The 22,077-nt window shown below is 41.7% G+C and overlaps 1 protein-coding gene across 1 annotated transcript in view; it reads right to left on the minus strand.

Moving 5' to 3' along the window:
* Positions 1-22,077, minus strand: part of SLU7 (SLU7 homolog, splicing factor) — a 317,865-nt gene that overhangs the window by 19,504 nt on the left and 276,284 nt on the right. The gene's annotated exons all lie outside the window — the stretch shown is intronic.

Below are 22,077 nucleotides of genomic sequence, written 5' to 3' on the forward strand. Positions count from 1 at the left end.
CCATCCCTGACCACTGGTCCTGCTAGCTAGAGATGAGAGGAGTTGTAGTCCAACCTCATCTTGGGATCCAAAGTTGAGAAAGGCTATATCAAGTTACAGTCCTTGGTCTACTTGTAAATAAGCTATTTTAATCCATAGGTCTTCCTAGTAAGTATGGCTGGTTTCTGCACCAGGCTTATTTCTCTTCTGCTTTGTCGTCCTTCCTCTCTCCCACCCTAGGATGGGGTGCAGGAAGATTCTGTCTAAAGAAAGCTTTTTAAAGCATTTGCTCATTTATTTGCATGGAAGTGCTATCATAGGAGACCTCTTTAAGTCTTGGAAGTAGTCAAGCAGAGCTAATGACAATTATTCCTCCCCCCGCCCCCACTTCACATAGGGCCTTCTGCACTGCTGTCTCCTTTGGTCAAACATTTTCTGTAGCATATAGTCGGTGCAAAGGAATTTCCTCACAAACCCAACTCCTCCATCCAGAGTGCAAAGGAATAGGCTTAAGAAGGCTGGGATGACACTTGCACCCAGAGCAATTGTTGGGTCAGCTTCACTGCAAAATGGGTGGCTAAACTATAAAAGAGCTAGCAATTATGGTAACTTCCCCTCAGGATATGGGCGGGAAGTTTTGTTGCAAGTGCCTTGGGAAAAGGAATCTCTCACAGTCTTGACAGGAAAATGGTGGCTGCTTATGTTGGGGAATCTATGGCCTTCTAGATATTGCTAGACCAAAGCTAGCATTTCTGATTGTAGGCTGAGTTGATGGCAATCGGAGCCCGATGTCTGGAGGGCCCCAGGTTTCCTGTCGATGGTTTAGCATTCCTCAGGTATTTCACTTTGTGAATATGTGGCTGGCCAAGATGTCAAATGAAGTATTCGCAGAAGGCAGAATTGGAACAAGCACTCCCAGCATTCGCAATTCAGGTCACTGTTATTATTTTTTACAGCAAGCTGCAATCTGTTCTACAAATGGTCTCAGTAGTTCCTCTGACAGCTACACAGTACCATCGTGTGGCTATCTTGATGTACCACATATTTCAAAGGGCTGTGTGTTTTTAATGTTAATGGGATGAAGTTAATCTTAGCTGAGTTGGGTTGTACAGGGGCTATTTTCCTTGTCTGTACTGAAAACTTGAGGTCACTGGTTTCATTTAGAGAGATAACATCAGAGTAAAACAAGCACCCCAGTTCTGTCTGTTTCTGATAGTGATCAAAAATATGTATTGTGGAAATGGGATAAGTTAATGTCATCATTGTTCATTTGTATGCTCCCTTTCCATAGTTAAACCATGCTGTCTGTGCAGATGTGGATAATTACAAAAATATAACAAAAGTTAAGTGGTCATAAACAATAAATGAAAACATCTCAATAAATATACCAAAAAATTAAACTGTCCTCAAATAATTCAGAAAATGATCATAGCAAAGTCTAACAATAGATACAGAAACAATACCAATACAGCGGTACCTCGGGTTACATACGCTTCAGGTTACAGACTCTGCTAACCCAGAAATAGTGCTTCAGGTTAAGAACTTTGCTTCAGGATGAGAACAGAAATTGTGCTCCGGCGGCACGGCAGCAGCAGGAGGCCCCATTAGCTAAAGTGGTGCTTCAGGTTAAGAACAGTTTCACGTTAAGTATGGACCTCTGGAATGAATTAAGTACTTAACCCGAGGTACCACTGTAACAGCAAAAATTAATCACCTCTAAAATTCAGTCTTGACCCCAACAGAAACTAAACGCCCACATCAGTAGTCTCTAGGCAGCTGGTCCTGCAGGTAAGATAGTCTCTGTTCCTTGCAACAGTAGCAGCTTTTGTAGTGGGAGTCAGTCTGGGCCTGGGCCTGCAAAGCAGGGAGCAGGTCTTGTAGGAATTACAGCAAAGATGGTTTCAGATACATTCATCTACCCCTGCTTGTAACAGTGAATGCAGGTTATCAACCTTGACTAGTAGTACAGACATGACTTAGATTCCCCTGTTCTGTTAAAGTGTTATCTACCTGAACAGCCCATACAGGTGTATACTAAAGCAGCTGTTCATGAATATGTTTGTACTGAGCATTCTTAATTTGTGATTCCTGTGGGAGAATACAAATGATGGAGTCAATGAGAATGGAAATCCACTTCTAGCTGCAGGAGTTCTGTCTCCTGCCTGCAGCAGATAAAGGGAGTTACATGAAAGGAAAGGCTATACTTTTAAACATTGTTTTCTGTAATACGGTTTATAGCCATAGGTTGCAGCTAGTGGGGTTAGTTTATTTGGGACAGGAGTAATAATGGCATGTATGGGGTACAGAACGGGACGGCTAGTTTCCAGAACTCCAATGAATATAAGGGAATATAAGTGGGTAAGAAATCAGATAAATGAACATGAAATGCCAACAGGTGCTCGGCTGAAGCTGGCACAAATGATATAGCTGACAATGGAGGAGAATATTTATGTAAATATTGGATTAATGGGGGTTCTATTAGGGTATAATCCCCTTTAAAGAAACCTCAATCTGATTGCTTGACCCATATAATCATACAGTTGGAGGGCATTCCCATTGCACCTGGGTTGAGGGCTCATGCACACATCCAAATCTTCTGCAAAGCTTATCAAATAGTCAAGGTCACACACTCTTTATCACTTCTGTTATTCAGAAATGGGCACCATAATTGAATGTACTTAACGTGATCTAGGTAATAAACTTTTAAGCTGTGCAGCCAGGTGGCAATAATGTGTTAGTGTTAGAGTGAACTCGTTTTTTCCTTAAACCCTCATGCATTTCCCCAAAGCATGTTCTGATATCTAGCGAAGATACCTGAAACTTCTTACCCAAAGTAGTTAAACCACAATTTTCTATAGGTTTCATCTCTAGGTTCTAGAACAGAGCCAAACAGGTAATTATTGCCGTGACAGTTTATAACATGATGACAAAGTACATTTTTGAGAGCGTCAGATGAGGCATACTAACAGTGTAGTCCTAAACATGTTTACTAAGAAGCAAATTCCATCTGTTTATCGGGGGGGGGGAGGGCTTTCTCCTTGGTAAGTTAAGTGGGCATGCGTAGGATTGCAGCCGGAATCTGTCACTTTAATAGCACAAAATATGGTAATAATGGTCAGTGTTAATGGAGTGCTTTTGACCCACAGGTTTTTAACTGCAGGTGCAAAGGCTTTTTAAAGTATCCTAACTTGTTTCAGTGCTTGGGTTAATGATATGTGGATACATACAGTATAGTACAGAAGTGAAATAAAGTATGGCTAGGAGAGAGGAGATTTGCTCTGCAACATTATGCTGCTTTGCTTTGAACTTGAAGGTATCAGGTACTGTAATAGATTATGGGCTTGAGCCTGGGCTTTCGGTCCCGATATGATACAAAAAAATTCCAATTGCATTGCCCTATACAAAAAAATGCATACCTTTGTAACGAGAACTTATTCTGTATTGACTGTCATGACGCCATTTCAAGGTCACTGTAATTTGCTAACTGATGACTCCAAATCTGAATTCATTGACTAGTGTCTGAACTTCAAATGATGTTATAAAAGAGCCATTTTAATGCTGATTAGTTAAAATTAATTTCAATTAAAACATCTCATATGCTGTGTTCACTAGAAGTGTGGGGTTAGTTTCTTTGGAAATCTGGAAATTAAGTTCATAATGATAACTTTGTTAAGTGTTCAGATGTACAATGACAAAGAAAGTGCTTAAAATTTAACACATCATTAACTTAGCTTTGGGGCCATTAAGTTAACTTACTATACAATGTATTATCAAAGAATACTTGAGGATGAATGAACAGCCTTCAGACCCTTGACTTACCTGCTCTGCAATGCTTTCCTTTTAATATATTGATATGTAAAACCATTCCATTGTATATGATGATTTGCTTATGAAGGCAGTTGTCCCTCCGGGATTCTTATTTCCAGTACAATAACACCTCAAAGCTGTAAATTCTAAATAACTGGTGGAAAATAGGATGGTGTGGCAGGTAGGGAAATGTCTTTAGGAAAGTAGATTATAATTTCACACCCTGTTGAGTGAGCTGTGCTGCCACCAGACTCCTGTAAAAGCGAGGTGGTATTGTATTGGTTTTCTTCATGTTAGCAAATGAAGCAGAACAATCTTTTGGTAAAGAAACTATTGAAAGGACAGAGGAGAAGAGGAATGTGCTCAGAGGTGGAAGAGACATCAACAAGCATCTATCCGACTCTAGATGCACATTTAGACTGGAGACAGCAAGGCATCTTAATTCACCCCCTTTTTTCTGCTCATGCCAACTGACAAGCCACTCATAAAACTCTGGAGAATGCTGTGAGAGGCCTCTTATTCATTTGCAAATCCCAAAAGCTAACCGGAAGATGTACTATGTGGAACCAAGTACCATGGAGGTGTGAACATGAACGGAAGCAGTGCTCATTGAGCAGCAAAAAATATTGCATCTACTCCTCTTTCCATGTACCCATGCACACAGTGATAATTAGTGTGTAAGTGTATCTTCAATAGTTTGTAAAAGAGTGTCTTTTAAGGTCTTCTCTTTCCAACTTGCTTTCTGTTTTTAAAACCCTAGTACTTCCTTTTCTCTCTCTCTCTTTTTTACAATTTTTTTATCTGTTTTTAAACAAATACAAATACAAGAACCACCAAACACTTATCCAGCAGTACATCTAATGGTGTTTGTTTTATCCACTGTCTCTAGACATACACTTGCACATTCAACATTCAAACATAATGTAACCTCTCCACTGAGAATATTGAGTGGTTGGTATAAAGAGGTCTTGATTTTGGTCATTAACATAGTGAAAGAAAAAGGTCCACATTTATTGGAAGGTGTCTTTATTTATCATGCCTTTAATTGCCATCCTGTATCTGGTAAGATGCTCGGACATTGCTGTATCCCAGATACTATTTTCCTATGTGCTCAGGGGTATTTCAGTCTGGTTCTTCCACTGTTGAGCTATTGCTAATTGTGCGGTGGTCAGTAAAAAGCTTACTAGTTCTCTGTGTTGCAGGGTGGAACCTAAGTCAGTGTCCAAAGACAGCAAGACTAAGGATTTGGAGAAAGGGATTGGCCTGTAATGGCAGATATAATGGAGAATTCTGTATTCCATTTTTTTTTTAAAAAACATGGGGGCATTCCCACCAAACATGAATAAATAAACCAAGTTTCCCACAGCCCTTCCAATATAATAAACCACTTTGACAATGGTGAAGGGTGGCAGATGGAAAAAGATTACATGGGCAGGAGAGGGGGAGCCCAGAGAACTGCCTGCACTTTCACAAGGCCAGCCAAGGCAGGTGCACCTGGAGAATATGGATGGAACCAAAGGAAATTAGGTGGAGTATTGCAAATAAACTTAGGTGTTGCTGTGTACCCTTAGTTTCAGATCAACGGGGGGGGGGGTGGGGTGGGTCGGAGTGGGGAGAAAACTATTCCCAAGGACAAGTACAAGGAGTGTGCTTATGGTATTTTTGGATCCGTTATAGGAAGCCTATTTGTATAAGACACTAAAGAGGTAGAGTGCCAAGGACAAAGGGTGTCCTTGAATGCTGAAACGTATTTTAGAGAAGGAAGTTTTCATAAGTTGCCGCAGATGGAGGTTTTACCTTCTGTCACATGAATACCAAATGCCTTCTCTTTGCTTAGTCGTTGTGCGGTGAGAGCATATTCTGGGTCATTGCTCAGCAGCAAAAACTATTATTTTCTCAAAAATGCATTCATAGTCCTCCTGAAGTTATTTGTCGATCACTTGATTGAAAAGTTCCAAACTTTGTCCTAGCCTGTTCCCTGAGCTCTTTGTGAAAACAATGCAAGTGGCAACAGAATTCTGCATTTTCAATTTGTAGCGCAAGTAAAATAAGAAATGTCTTGGCCCCCGTACATTTTAAGGGTGATTAGAAAAGCTGTTTCGAATATCACTGAAGCTGTGTTAGGGTTCAGCTTGTACAGTAGTAACCCTCAAATCAAGTTTCTTAAATTATAAAGTCAAACAACGCAAGCGCTTGTCTTCGCTAGACGTTTGTCACACTCTCCTAACACTGGAACTCATGGTCTTCCAATGAAGCTGAATGTTGGAAGATTCAGGACAGGTAGGAGAAAGCCCTTCTTCATGGTTAAACGATGAAATTTGCTCCCACAGGAGGCAGGGATGGCCAACCAACTTTGGAAGATGGCTTCCAAAGAGGATTAGACAAATTAATGGACGAGAGGGCCAGCAATGGCTGTTAGTCATGATGGCTATGTTCTACCTCCATAGTCAAAGTAACGCTTCTGAATGCCAGGAGACGTTCTCTGGTGTTCAGGTTGTGCTTGCTTGATTAAATCAATGATTTTCCTCCTCTCCAACCCTGCAGTCCTTTTCATCCTTGGTGAAGGTGAAGCTTGTTGAAGGGCTCAGAAAAGATTATTGATTTATTTCAAAGCATTTACAGTGGTACCTCGGGTTACAGATGCTTCAGGTTACAGACGCTTCAGGTTACAGACTCTGCTAACCCAGAAATAGTACCTCGGGTTAAGAACTTTGCTTCAGGATGAGAACAGAAATTGTGCTCTGGCGGCGTGGGGGCAGCGAGAGGCTCCATTAGCTAAAGTGGTGCTTCAGGTTAAGAACAGACCTCCAGAACGAATTAAGTTCTTAACCCGAGGTACCACTGTATTTAGTTTTATGCCAACCATTTTAAGGAAAGAAGAAAAGAAACTTGAAAAATTTGATACATCTAGTTGAAGAGGTAAGAATTCCTAATATTTCACCAGCCATAGTTCAAAATTAAAAATTGTAAATCTTCCTAACAAAACACTTGCACCTGAGTTTTCTCAAGTCTTATTGCACCAGTACCCGCTTTTCAGTAAAAGATTCATAGATCTGTCTTACCCATACAGGCCATGTCCCAAACATTAATTTGGGAGTCTTCCATGGTTGGAGGACAACTTTTATTCCAGTTATAAAGGATGGTTATATGGACTGCAGTTATTAAGTACTATCACTTTATCTCCTGTTGGCACTGCATCTGTTACAACCAAATAAAAGGATCAATGAATATGTTAGCAAAGTAGGATCTGTGATGTTTTTAATTTTTTTAATAAGATTTCTTATTTTAGGACAGTTCTAAAATATATGTAAGAGATTGGCATTAGACATCTCACATCTCCAACAAAAGTATTTGCCATTTTGTGTATAGTACGATTAAAAAGTTTTGGCATTAGATACCATTTAAAAATCAAGGTTTACACTAGACATATTCTGTGGTACATTCAGCCATGTCCATCTATGTATATTTATTGATACTTTCTGACCTTGTTCTTTTCCCCATTTGGACTGATAGAAATTGGGCAAATTCTCTCGATTCACAATAATGTTATGAATTTTGCTTCACACGTGTGTTGGGTATTCCTTCAACATCGACAGTTCAAATTTGGTAAGTCCTCTTAATGAACTGTATTTGATAATTAAGGGATAAACAATAGTACTGAGTTGCAAATATTGAAAAAAAGATGAGGATGGTTGTTGTTGCATCTTGTTAATGATTTCATTATATGATACCATCTTTGAAGCATTTCCTAAGTTATATGTAACCATATGTTTTCCATAATACAGTGGTACCTCAGGTTAAGTTCTTAATTCATTCCAGAGGTCCGTTCTTAACCTGAAACTGTTCTTAACCTGAAGCACCACTTTAGCTAATGGGGCCTCCTGCTGTTGCCGCGCCGCCAGAGCACGATTTCTGTTCTCATCCTGAAGCAAAGTTCTTAACCTGAAGCACTATTTCTGGGTTAGCGAAGTCTGTAACCTGAAGCGTATGTAACCTGAAGTGTATGTAACCCAAGGTACCACTGTATAGCTTTTTGACTGCCGTGGAAGGCAGTGACATTTTAATCCTCTAGAGAGCAGACATGTAACAGAAAACAGCCTGCAGTTTATCACCGGGATCTACTTCAAGTAAAGACAAGTAATGATGGAGAGGCAGAAAGCTGGATAGCAGCCTTTTCAGAATAGTTCATATAGGCCAGTGCTTCAAAATCATAAACTGTATATCCTGGATACAAACCCTCATTGCAGGCACCTGTTTTTAAAATAAGGCTCTCACAGAGCTTAGTCAAAATAAAAAAATCCTTCCAGTAGCACCTTTAAGACCAACTAAGTTAGTTCTTGGTATGAGCTTTCGTGTGCAAGCACACTTCTTCAGATACACAAGTGAAATACCAAGAACTAACTTAGTTGGTCTTAAAGGTGCTACTGGAAGGATTTTTTTATTTTGACTATGGCAGACCAACACGGCTACCTATCTGTAAACAGAGCTTAGTAGTTGTGAAGCAACCAACCAACCAACCAACCAACCCAGAGTGAATTAAGAGGACATGCATTTTGGAGCAGAATTATACGTAGTTGGAGATTTTGTCACTGAGATCTTTGTATAGCTGAGTGACTTTAAAATTGCTGAAAATGTTGGGGTCTTTACAGCATCTGTGCTACTGGCTGTCAAACCTTGGGTGTGGTGATCTGTCATGGAACAACCCCAACGTTGAAGAAGATAACACTGGTTACCCAGACCTCATTGCTGGTTGCAAAGCCTCCCCTCCCCTTGACAGTTCCAGTTTCAGGGCCCCCAAAATGTAGGTCTGCCCCTGATCACGATGAATAACTATTGTCTAATTAATGTGTATGGTGTGTGCAGCACAATCCTGAACTTGTATACTCAGAGAAAAGTCCCATCGAAATAATGGGGGGGAGGGTGTCACTCCCAGATAAGTGGGATTATGATTACAGCCTTTGTCAGTGTATGTTTACACAAAAGTAAGTCCCAACCTCAGGAACGGTTTGGACAGTGCAAAGTCCTTGCAATCTCAATACAGTGATACCTCGGGTTACAGACACTTCAGGTTACAGATGCTTCAGGTTACAGACTCTGCTAACCCAGAAATAGTACCTCAGGTTAAGAACTTTGCTTCAGGATGAGAACAGAAATCGTGTGGTGGTGATGTGGCAGCAGTGGGAGGCCCCATTAGCTAAAGTGGTGCTTCAGGTTAAGAACAGTTTCAGGTTAAGAATGGACCTCCAGAACGAATTAAGTTTTTAACCCGAGGTCCCACTGTACAAGCTATTGGCTCTGGCAGATGTGCCTCATCACTGCAGGGGCTTAAAGAGAGGCCCAGCACTCTTGGGGGGCAGGGACAGAGAGCTTCTTAGTAGGGTAGGCTCCTAAACATGCCTGCTCAGTGGTAAATGCCATTACTGTGAAGTAAATGCTTTGACAAATATATATTCTAAGAAGCTGCCACTCTCTGGCTTTATGTCTTTTAGGTTAAGATGGGCTGATTTCTGGGGATACAGATGTGATAGCCACTAGATGTGCTCATTTGCTTGGATTGTCACCAGTCTTGTTTTAAATTCTAGATAGTGGACAATCTAAGGATCTTTCTAGCTGAGGTCCCAAAGCACCAAGTATTGTAGCCTGAGCCAGAGGCAGCAAGATTTCCTGACACCTTAATGTGATTTAATATAAATGGGGGTGAAATCACAACAGTGCCAAGAGTCACTGATTTATAGTTTTGAATCCTCTGGCGCTGCTTCTCAAAAGAAATGTGCAAAAATATTATAGTGATTCCCTTTAATAGCAAACTCAGGTAGTCTACATCCATGTGGAAGCATGCCAAGCGTTCTTGGACACCAACCTAAGATTTGGACATGCTTAGGATTCCCTAGGTGCACAGGACAATGCACTTACACAAATAAAAATATGTCCCCACTCCCCTGACTGTCTGAATTTCTGAAGCTTTTCAGGACCTATGGAATACACAAGGGAAAAAAAACCCCTAGAGTAACTCATTTCATTATCTTTAGAGGGAGGTTCTGGATTCACAAGTACTGTAATTTTTAGTCTTCCCTGGTGTGGAACTGAGAGCTGAAGAATTCCAGAAGGATGTTCTTGGACTTTTCTATAGGTTTTTCCTATTTGAAAATGCCCATAGATTATTATTACCATCAATCCATCATTTTCTAACTCTGGTATTATTTCATGTGATTTCCCCCTTCCAAAGTCAATACAGTTCATTATCCCCATATTGCAGCCAGGGAAGACTGAGAGGGTGGCTTGCAATTAGCTTTGCAATGTAATCCACTTGGTTACTGATGGTCAGAGGCTGGACTATGAGAAATGGAAGTGGGGTTTGGGCACACTGTGTCAGTCTAGCAAATGTGAGCACAGTTGAACCATGGAATGTCAAAATAGTTGGGAGGAAATTGGCCTGATGGAACCCCCTGACTCAGGCTTCCTCAAACTCGGCCCTCTAGATGTTTTGAGACTACAATTCCCATCATCCCTGACCACTGGTGCTGATAGCTAGGGATCATGGGAGTTGTAGGCCAAACCCCCCCCCCCCGGAGGGCCGAGTTTGAGGAAGCCTGCCCTAACTGCTTATAGGATCCTAGAAAATCCAGCCCTCAGACTAGCTTTTTAGCTCAAACTTCCCATTATGTTTTGAGGGGAGAGGGGGTGTGGAGACGGGGGAAAGAGCCAATTGCCCCGGCTGCAAATCTGAAAGAACATTTCTATTCTGGAATGCCTCAAGCCCTAACCAGAGACAGTCGTGTGAGAGGCTGAGACCCTCACTTACTTGCACCTAAATGTAAAATGACCTAGGTAGCCAAGCACAGGATTCTGAGGTAATTAAAATTCATAACCTCCGTCTCTCTTTTTGAACTGCTGATATTCAGGTATAACAGAACAAACACCAAAGCTGTAAAAGCAAGAAGCAGTCATGGGATTTCCTCCTTCCCTCCCAATACAGAAACACACACACAAACACACACACACACACATTTTGTTGTGGTTGTAGCAGCCCCTGTTGCCGGGGCTTCACTTTAACAGAAAGGAATGGAGGAATACTGCGGTAGATTGCAAAAGCAAAAGCAAGTCACTGGCAGCAATCTATCCAGAGACATAGGGGGGCTTTTCAGCTCAGTAATAAGATGCAGGACCACTTGCCTCTAGGGTGCTGGTGCCAGCTCAGCCCTCATGAGATAGATTAGCAGGAATTCATTATCATTTGGTGGCTGGAGAGCTTGCAGCAGAAGCTGTAGCGATTAGATACTGACCCCAAGGAAACAAAACATACAAAGGCAACCATTTTAATTCTGGCAGTGATGTTACTGCCACACTGGACAGATACGGAGAAAGATGGACTTGCCGAGGGGTTCTTTCCTGAAGGGAAATGGAAGAGAAGCGGTAGTTTCTTTCTCTGTCTCTATCTCTCTCTCCCTTTCTGCTGTCAGTAGATAATTAGAGCATTTTAGTATTCAGGGCTGCCTGTCCAGTTCCTTAATATTAATTTAAGGTGGGGGGGGGGGAGAGAATAATAGAGGAGGATGAGAATACTGAGACGCACATGGCAAGGAGTCTATTAAGCAAGTTGAAAATGAATCACATCATTCACTGCTTTTCCGCCCTGGGATAGAACTATCTTACAAAATGTAGATATTTTGTAGCATGTTGTTAACAGTAGGAGTTACAGCACGCAAGATCCCCCCACCCCACTCCAAGGACAGAGAAAAGTCAGTTATTTATTTTGATATAAGTTCATCATGTATGGGAAAGCCACAACTGACAGTGGATTCTCAGCACATGCATATATGCATGTGATCCTTATAAATGGCAATGGTGCACTTGGTGGTTTTTAACCCCTATACCTGTGCACACCTGGGTAGGAAAAGCATCCTGCATGAAGCAGGCCTTAGGTTCCTGAAAAAATGGATTGGAATATGCCTGCTGTTTCAAAAAAACAAATCGGCTCTCTAGCTGTGGAATAGACTCAGTTTCTGGTCTGGAGTTGTGAAAGTCCTGTGGTGTCATCTGTTTCTCTGAGACACTTCAGGAATGGTGTGGGGAGAATATTTAAGGGCTAAGATTTATGTGGGATGTACTACAGTGTCAGCAGGGATTATCCCTTCCCCCTCAATGTTCTGCAACACAGATGAGGAGTCTGAGGCCCTCAGTATGTTGTTGGCCATGTCGCAGCCAGCATGGTCAGGGATGATGGGAGATGTAGTCCAACAACATTTGGAAAGGTATAAAATCTAGCTGTTTTTATAACCATCTCCTCTTGTGAGGTGGAGAGCAGAAATAAAGGGCAACACTTTTCATTAGCAAAGCTAATTTTAGAAAGTGTACAAGGTAAAAAGAGCCATTAGAAGTCAAACAAGAACATTACCTGGTACATGGAGGACATGTTATTCCCCCCTCTCAAAGACTACAGCCCTGTCACAAACCTACCTAACAAGCTAGTACTTTGGTCGTATTTTAAATACAGTGGTACCTCGGGTTAGATACGCTTCAGGTTACAGACTCCGCTAAGTCAGAAATAGTACCTTGGGTTAAGAACTTTGCTTCAGGATGAGAACAGAAATCGTGTCCAGCGGTGCGGCGGCAGCAGGAGGCGGGCCCCAATAGCTAAAGTGGTGCTTCAGGTTAAGAACAGTTTCAGATTAAGAACGGACCTCCGGAACAAATTAAGTACTTAACCCAAAGTACCACTGTAAACCAATAAGTGGTTTGTTTGTTTTTTACATGCACACATTTGGGGGAAATAAAAGCTACAACTGCCCACACACAATTAAAAGGCTATTTGTCAGAAGTAGAGATGCTGAACTAAAATGGCTACTTGTTATGGTGAAAAGAGTCTGCTGGTTGGTGGTTCTTTCCCTCAATCGGATGTAGCCTTCCGGTTCTCCTTCCTTAAAAAGCAGATGTACAAATCCTTCACCTTCTTTATTTCCATTTTTCTATTTTATTAAGCTGAATTAATAAGGAGAAGGAACTGTATTTCAAGACAAAAGTAGTAACCTGTAACCAGCCTGGGTTCCTTCAGGAGAAAGAGGAGGAGTCAAATTTGATAAATATTTTTTTAAAAAATTACCCTACTATCTCCACTGCCCCACCCCATGTACTTGCCCCACTCCACGAAACATGTTGATCACATCAATATTCACTGAAGCGGGGCCTCTGCAGAGAGGGGGGAAAAACTATCTACAAGAAAGCCACATATTGCTATGTATGTACTTCTGAATTGTATCACAAATAATGCCCTTCTCACGAATGAGTGAGTTTCTTCTTTCCCTTGCCAACACGTTTTTAATCTTGACAGATGCAGCAAGTTTCAGCTGATTCAATTTAATTGGTGATTTATATGGACACATTCTAAAATGGTCTATTTACCTTTTTGAATTTCTCAAGGTCCAGTTGATCCATTTATTTGTCTTGGAAGCACTATAAAAAGTTGAAGTGACAGGCAATGAATTGAAGCTTTTGCCTGTGCTTTCTCAATGCAGCATCAACAGATTTGCTTGAGAAAATCAAACACTTTGGCCTTTTCTCCTTTGGCTTAGAAAGGCATCTAATCTTGCCACAACTTGATCTCAGTAAGGCTTCCCATTTATTCTGAATTGAAGCTGTTTTATTTTTATTGACGATTACCTGTCTTGACCCCTTTATGCGCACACACGTACATGCACACACACACGTAACATGAATGAAAAACTACACTGTTTTCTGTTCTATGAGGTGGTAAGTAGGGCAGTAATCAACAACTGGAAGACCTGTCTTAATTTGTTAGCAATATTTTGTGTAGGAGGGAAGGACCTTGTGGTGGCTTTCCATAACATGGTAATTGATTCAGTGAACAAGTTCAGTAAGGAAATAATCCATTCCCTTTAGTCCTGGGGAAGCCAATACCGTACCTTCCAAATGTTTTGGACTACAACTCCCATCATCCCTCACAATACTCTGACAAATACTCTGATAAAAAAACTTGCATAGATAAAAGAAGTAATAGTGGAGGAAGAAGAGTAAAAAGTGACTTCCTGTTAAGATGGCGGTGAGAAAGGTTCTTCTTGGCTGAGCTCCGCAGTCTCTTTTAATGGTTTTAATTGAGGTTTGTTTGTTTTTCTTTTTTTTTAGTGTCTAGACCCTTGATATTTAATACTGTTGCTGGCTCAGCAGCTACCAAATTTATTGGGGGCAAGGACCATTTTAGTGTTGTTTTATTCTCCACGGAGCCAAAAATCGTTAATCAGTTTTAAAGGGAGACAGCTGCTGCTTTGCCTGGAGCCAAGCCGAAAGGAGTGTCTCACTGCCCCCCCCCTTGCTTGAAGTTCAACAGGAGAATTAATTGTAAGAGGCAACCCAGAGAATATGGTGAAGATGGAAGACCTGTGTTTTTCTTCCTCTCATCTTTATTTTGAGACAGCTCCCAGCCAGAAGAAAATGAGTCCAGGAGTTGGTAGACTTGATGTCAGTTAGAATCATAGAATCATAGAATCATAGAGTTGGAAGAGACCACAAGGGCCATCGAGTCCAACCCCCTGCCAAGCAGGTTACTTTCTTTTGCATTATGCACCAAGGGTTTCAGGTCTTACAAGTCGAGGACCAAATGCTAATATATTTTGAGACTTGTAAGAGATTCCTTCATCTCCAACATGGTCACCACAGGACCTGAGGCACGAAGAGCCTCACCCAAAGCTCTCAAAACTCCAATACTCCTTTAGAGTGATGCTAACAGATAACACATAGAGTGGGGCTTTATGGTCTTGCTGCAAGAACGATAAGAAAGAGAGAGATGGACAAAATCGCAACAAGTTGCACTGGAGATTCAGAGGAAATTACGCTGGATATGAGTTAGCAGTGGATACTTTTGAACTCTGCTGCCCTTTCTTTAAACAGTTGATGCTTTGTATTATGTAATTGTTGTATGCTGTATGTTATGATTTGCAGTTTGGCACATTGTAATGAAACTGTTATGGCCTTTGGTTAATACAGTAAGCTCTTTGATGATGATCAAAAAGTTACCATTTGGGTTTTTTCTGGATTTAGAATCACTTCCAGCAAGAGATGCTTTGTGAATATTGCATGCCTCTTTCTTTCAAAGAGCTTTCTGCAGCATGGGTTAAAGTACTCAATAACAAATGGTTTCTTTTTAACTTTTAAAAGATTGATTTTCTATGAAGTAGGTGTTGAAATTTTCCTGGTGATTCCCCAGTACTGGAGACAAGCTGCAGTTAAAATCCCAGAGATAAAGGGCATCCTAGTATCAATGGATCTGAAATGATTGATTCTTAGATAATTCAATAACTATTGGTACCAAGCCAGAAACTGAAAATAACAGCACATTTATTAATCAGAGCAAACAGCCTTGTACTTCAGTAATGGAAAAAGAAAGGTATGTAATAAATCATATCTGAGAAAATAAATTGAAAGGAATTATAAGTCCTTTAAAACCATTATTACATACAGAGAAAGCAGAATAAGAGGTTAGAAATTGGAATATTTGTCCCCAACTACTAGATCATATAGAAATAACTGACAACGTAACTGGATATAAATGATGTAGAAGGCATGAATGTTTAGTTATATGATTAAATGAAGTATATTGATATTCACTTGTTTTATTTTCTTCTAAACTGTACCAGTGAATTGTACTGTAGCACTTTAAGGTGACCCCGGCCCCCACATTTTGTTACACATTTAGTGTGTAGCTACCAGTTGGTTCCATCCTGTGAAGAAAGGGATCTGTCAGTAGAACAGGGAAAGAGGCAATTTTGGACAATTCCTCTTCTACCCTGCAGTCTTTGACCAAACTGCGGGAGGCCGTGGAAGACAGGAGTGCCTGGCGTGCTCTGGTCCATGGGGTCACGAATAGTCGGACATGACTAAATGACTAAATGACTTAACAACAACACGCTGCAGTCCCCAATGCTCTCAAATCTGACGTGCTGGGTCTCCCAATCTTTTGGAGGAGATTTGGGAGGGAAGGGGAACAGCTGAAATGTGTCTCCCCCATCTGCCAGTGAAGGGACACCCATTGGATACCACCCCATATAAGACTATTCAGTTTAAAGGAAAAGAGTGGGAGAGGGGCCTTATCCACGCCACACCAAGCTTCAATGTGAGTTGGAGGCTGTTCAAGTCAAATTTTCCAGGGAACCATCCACACGGCGTACATTAGTAGCAACCATCTGTCATGGAGTGGCTGGATGCTGAGGAGGCACCAGCTGGGGATTCCCCAAGAGAACCCCCAGGGGAAGGAGACTCAGAGCCAGGGGACTGGTGGTGGGGTGACAATGAATGGTCAGAGGGAGAAGAGGGATCAGACTGGGAGAAGGAGCTGTGTCAGAAGCTGAAGAGGGAACTGGATTTAGTGAGCAGAAAGAGGCTGGGGCAGAGTCAGTCCAGGCTCAGAGGCCAAAGAGGAGGCTGGAGGCCAAGAGGCAGTGATGAGGCAGGCTGCTGAAGAGTCAAGGCAGTTTCCCTCTCCTCTGCAACAAGCATCTCTCCATACATGCTGAGAAATGGAGAGGGTGGAGCAACAAGAGGCAGGAGATGACACCTTAGGTTGCTGGGGAAGGAACCAGGGGAAGAGCCTTAGAGAGTGATGGGAAGACAGGAACTTATAGTCCTTGCTACTACTTCATTGGGGCAAGACCTACTGGGAAGCGTTGGTGTGACCACTAGGACTAAGCTGTTTTGTTTCTTTGAATGAAAAATTGCCTTCACTGACATTGGGTTTTTATTGTTTTATTGCTGACCTAAACCTGACTCCAGCTCCTGACACTCTCTCACTTTTCCTTTCAAAGAGTGAATTCTGATATGCAGGAGCCTGGAATACCAATCCTTTCTTGATTCTCAGTTGTGCTCCTTCTGGTTGCTTCTCCTACTTAATTAAAAGTTCCTCCCCATCCATGTCCCCTGCTCCTCTGGCTGTTCTGTGATGTTCATTTCCAATGGAGGGGAGGGATGCCAGTGATGGGAAGGTGGGGCAAAGAAACAGAGGGCAAATTACATTGGACCTTTGGAATGCCCATGCAAAGCAACTCTTTGGTAATTAAGAACTTCAAGGATTGATGCTGAATTCACAGAGGTATGGACCAGTCATAGCCAACTCCGTTTGTGAAACTGTGTATTTAATTTTGGATTATGCCCTTTTGTGTAGGATAGAGGGAGAAGAAGGTAGGGCTGAGGGTGGGGGAAGGAAAAAGAAGGTAAAGGAAATAACATTTTCCTCCAGCATCCCCACATGGTATGAAATCCGCAATCAGCAGCAATTCAGAACAAATACATTTACTTCTTCAGGAAGTCTGGACCAATCATGATAGTTCATTTCTGGTCAGGATTAATTCGGATGAATCTCCACAGTCATTCAATAGCAATCACCACAGTTCATCCCCAGTCAGAAGCAATTAATTACAAGTTGTCTCCAGCAGTAGTGTCAAGGTCATCGATAATCATTCTTGTAGGAAGCAGAGACAAGTGGGGGAAGGAAGGAGAGAGGGCAAGAAGAGGAGGGATGGGGAAAAGGGTAGGATGAGAGAAAGACAGAGGAAAGGAGACCCAGAGAAATTCAGAAGGCAGGAAGGGAATACAAAAAGGCAGGGATGGAAATGAAGGGAAGGGATAAAGAAATTTAAAAAGCAAGAATACAATGATGTAAAAACATATACGTATTGAGTGTGGTCTTCACCATGTCTACCCAGAAGAATTGCAATTGAATTCACTGGGGCTTACTCCCAAGTAAGTGGGGTTCAGATTGCAGCATAAATTTTAAATATGAAAAGTTACACACAAGATGGATAGTTATTGTTGGACTCAGTGGGATCAGAAATGCTTGTGATGACAGAATGATTGCCATAGAACTATGCTGAATTCCTCCCATTGTTTAGAGATCTCCTAAGTAATTTAATGTTTCATGGGTTATATCTAGTAACTTGATCGGGTTCATTTGTACCAGAATTCACAAAGAACAAATTCAGGCATGCTTATTTTAGTCTTTTGAGAAGCCCTGTGTAGAATAAGTGCCACACTTCTCATCATTATAAACTTTTATGAGCCAGGCCACACATACCATACCCATCATGGGGCATATGTTGCGGCCTCTGCTTCATCCTCACTGAGATATCCATGTGATGATGCTATGTCAGGTGCTCCTCCTAGACCAGCCTTTCTCAGCCTTGGGCCCACAGATGTTGTTGGACTACAACTCCTATCATCCCTGACCACTGGTCCTGCTAGCTAGGGATGATGGGAGTTGTAGTCCAACAACACCTGGGGACCCAAGGTTGAGAAAGGCTATCCTAGATATTACAGCAGAGAGGGGTAGAAGAGTTCCTCATGGCCTTGCTGTTTTTGTCAACATTCCCATGATGGGTATTATGGGCAGCCTGACTGTAATACGCAGGCATTTTTGATCCAAGAAATTAGTAGATATTGGTTGTACTCTCATAATTTTTGTGTGCCTCTTATGTTCCAGGGCTGCTCTCATCTGTGGCATCTGTGGCACCCCAATAAAATTATGGAATGAGGGCAACTGCTGGACTTTGAATGTCTTATCTTGATTAAAAGATTGGCCCAATTTGGATTTCACTCCGTTCAGTTTCATAATCTCTTTAATATTTTCAGTGCAGAGTACTCACTGGTTTAGCTGCTTGTTTCCTGCCAAGTTCAAAAGGGAAAGTCTTTTTATGTTGGAGCTGAATTAGAGCAATATATGACCATAAAATTATACTTAGATTTAGACTTGCCCCATGGAAATCTTTGCTCTTTAATACAGATTTTATTAAGGAAATGTGACAGCAGTTATTGTGTAACAATGATGTTGAATGAAAAAGGCAAAAAGCAAAGAAAGGTAACCACGATGCCTTTCTACATGATGCTCAAAGGCAGGAGATAAATGAGGGTGCCAAGGGGCTGATTTTGAACTGGAACCAACTGAAAATAGAGAACTTGGTGCAACAGATAAACAAGAATTCCTTGATTGTAGAGCTGTCTCTAGCCATGTTGTGTGGGCCGATTAAGGAAAGGTTTTGATTTGAAATGAAAGAATTGATTCTTTGGAATCAAAAGGTGCTGTCATGGAAAACCACCCTTCAAAAACCACAACATCAAATGACAGCCTGTGTGAAATGCCGCAGTCACATTGGGTTGTTGCCAACTAAGTTATACTCAGAGTAGCCCCACTGAAATTAATGGACCTAAGTTACTCATGTCCATTATTTTCAATGAATCTCCTCTGGGTAGGACTAAAATTGGATGCAACCCATTGTCTTACACCAAACACACTTTAGTGGAGATAGTTCACATGTTGATGCACAAGCCTTTGATGGAAGGCTGACATCACATTCTGCATCAACTCAACCCTAGGGAATGCCAACACTAGACAACAAGACCCACTATTCCTTCAGCTGGTGGTACCAGCACCAGGTTATGATATGAAGCAGGATGAGGTCAATATCAGTGGCCATTTCTCTAGTTGTTAGTAATTCCTCTTCTCTATGATCACATGCCCTTCTGAGGGGAAATTCACTATAGGACATGTATGCCAGCAATATTACAACTACTCTAAAAAACTAGTAATTCATATATTTTGCTAGAAGGATGAAGGGATGGAGAAAAATGCTGAAGTTAACAGAATGAACAATTAAAACACAGCTGGACAGTTAAGTAAAATGAAACCCATAATTAATGAGCTGACATGAAATACTCCTCCCTCTCTAAAATAAAAGTAATTTAATTATTCAGTGTATTACAATTCTTAGTACTGCCAGTACTATAGAATTTCTCACCAAACAGTTAAACATTTGACATTAGGCTATGCATGTTTTCAAATACGTTGTTCGCCGCCAATTTTGCAGCCTCAGGCTCTTCCCTCCAGCTCTACATTCAAATCCCCTTTTGCATTCTACTTGCACCTGCAATCCTTGCTACCTCCTCTGACCCCAATTTTCTTGCTCCGTTTCCTATATCCCCATTTTAATTAAGAGCTGGAAGAAATGCAGTGTTCATCCTTCCTTGGCCCCCAAGTTCCCTTTGCAAATACTAGTGTGTTTTTAGTGCTGCAGTGAGCGCCAGTGTTGTGGGGGAAGAGAGGTTGTAGAGGTATACAGTTCAGACCCATGTAATTTGGCGACGGAATGGAAATGATCCACCTGGGGGAAAGGAACATATTGCTTTGTATAGGATTAAATTCTTTGGCTTGTGTTTTGCAGGAGGTCAGATAATGAAATTTGTCCCTTTTGGCTTCCGAATACATGACTCAATTAATCTTGTTACAATATGTTTGCTTCTCAAAAACGGCAGCCAGCGCTGCCTTCCATATGTTTTGAAGTTGTCCCGTTGCCCTTCCTTTCTGGTTGCAGGTTGCCTGTAGAACGCTGTAGTTCTGGTAAAACCACTCCTCCTGGTACATTTCAGACCAGCATTCAATTTAAGTTTTTGTACCGCAGCTGCCCAACAAAATGCTGCTGGAAAGAAGCACCCACTGACTTGCAGAGCAGTTTTTCCAAAAAAATGTAAAAAGTTTCTACACCCTTCAAAGGCCCCCAAAGCCTTCTTGTTGGCATCCATCTGTCTTGAGAGATAATGGAGTTTGCCTCTGGAGGAGAAGTCAAACCACTGTGTTATAGCAGCATTGAAGTAACCTCCCCGGAGTGTAAGCCTGGCCAGTGTGTATGGAGGTCCTGGGCTGCTCAGATGACAAGACCACCATTTTGGCCTCACTCATATGGTCCAAAGGAAACCAGAGCAATATGTTTAGCACCAACTTGGCTGCAGGAGTTGCCAGAAGGTGCCTGAGGGACTCCACTCTGGATTTGTGAAGGGCTTACTCCTTAACCTTTTATTCTCCATAAGATATCCTGCAAGGTAGTAGAGGTTTAAGACCAGAGTTTTCATTCTCCTAGATGGGCTACCTTCACAGGTTGACAAATCTCATCTGCCCCTCACTTCCCTCTACAGCACGTGCAGAAACCGCCTTATTGACCTTTGGATCCACTATTGGTCTCGTCTGCACAATCCACTGGAGCTTGCCTTCACACAAGCTGGACAAGTTCTTACTGAGGGTTTGAGACCCATTGGCTACCTTCACCTGGTTTAGCTGGCCAATGAAGTTGTTCTCAGGGTGTGGCTGCTGTTGCATGCTGACAGCTTATAGGAGCCACAGGTAAGAGCTGAGTGCAGGGTGGGGACCAGAGGTCAACAAACAACCTCAGAAGGAGGATGACGTACCTTTTATTTGCAGGGAGTTTTCAGTGTAGGGAAGCAATAAAAAAGATGTAGGCCCCTTCAACAATTTGAAGTGGTGCAGTCCACTTCAGCATTCCTTCAGCTTGCCCAGAGGGCAAATGATTTCTCCTCCTTCCTGCTAGGCTTCCTGTTATTCTGTGATACTGCAGCGACTTCAAAAGCATATTGGCAATGCTCTAAGGATGCTTGGGTAAGAAATGTTTTGCAAAATTAAATAACAAAGTGATGTACTTTTACGGCAACTGTGGTGAATAATTGTGGCTTAATATTTTATTCACTCTACCCTCACCACAAATTGATTTCTGTCATAATTATTTAGTTTTAGCAGCAAATGTTTTCTGGTAGCATAGCACAGTAGGAAAGGCCTTTTGCTCAAATCCTTAAAAAACAATGACAGTTTCTTTAATTTTTGCTGGAGCTTTCCCTCTCACAGCGCAAGCCCAAAGGCGATATTGATACCTATTATAAAATGCAGGTCTTGTTCCAATGCAAAATGATGTGCCAGTGCATAATAGGATGCTACTTTGAGGCACCGATTTGTTTACTTCTGAATTCATTGACATGCACAGCACCAAGGCAAGCCAAGCGCTTTCCTGGATGAGTATTGTCAGATACGTGGGCAGGTGGTCCCTAAAGAGACTGATCAGTCATGCAGAGCCAGACTTTCTCAAGGCCCTTTACTTTACCTTTGCAGAGTAATCCATGCCTGCGTCAGCACTTCCGCTAGAAACATTACTTAAGGAATTTCTAACTCATCCATGAGAAGTTTGGGGGCTATAAGTGTCCGTACAAGTTCTTTGTCCTGGAGATGACAGTGGAATTCATGTAACTAAGAGGTAAGGATAAGGAAGGGATGAGTGGAGGAACCCTGTTTCAGGAGTGCAGTAAGGAGCATCAATTTGATTTCAGAGACTTATTCAACACAGAGTATTTAATTTCCACAGTGCAGGCTGCAAACTACTATTTGATAGGAATTTAAGCAAATCAAAATAATCCTAGGATGACTGCTTCATATTTTCTCCTTAAATATATCTTCTC

Source organism: Podarcis liolepis (genome assembly GCF_965112155.1).
Source record: "Podarcis liolepis genome assembly, chromosome: 2".
NCBI classification, from domain to species: domain Eukaryota; kingdom Metazoa; phylum Chordata; class Lepidosauria; order Squamata; family Lacertidae; genus Podarcis; species Podarcis liolepis.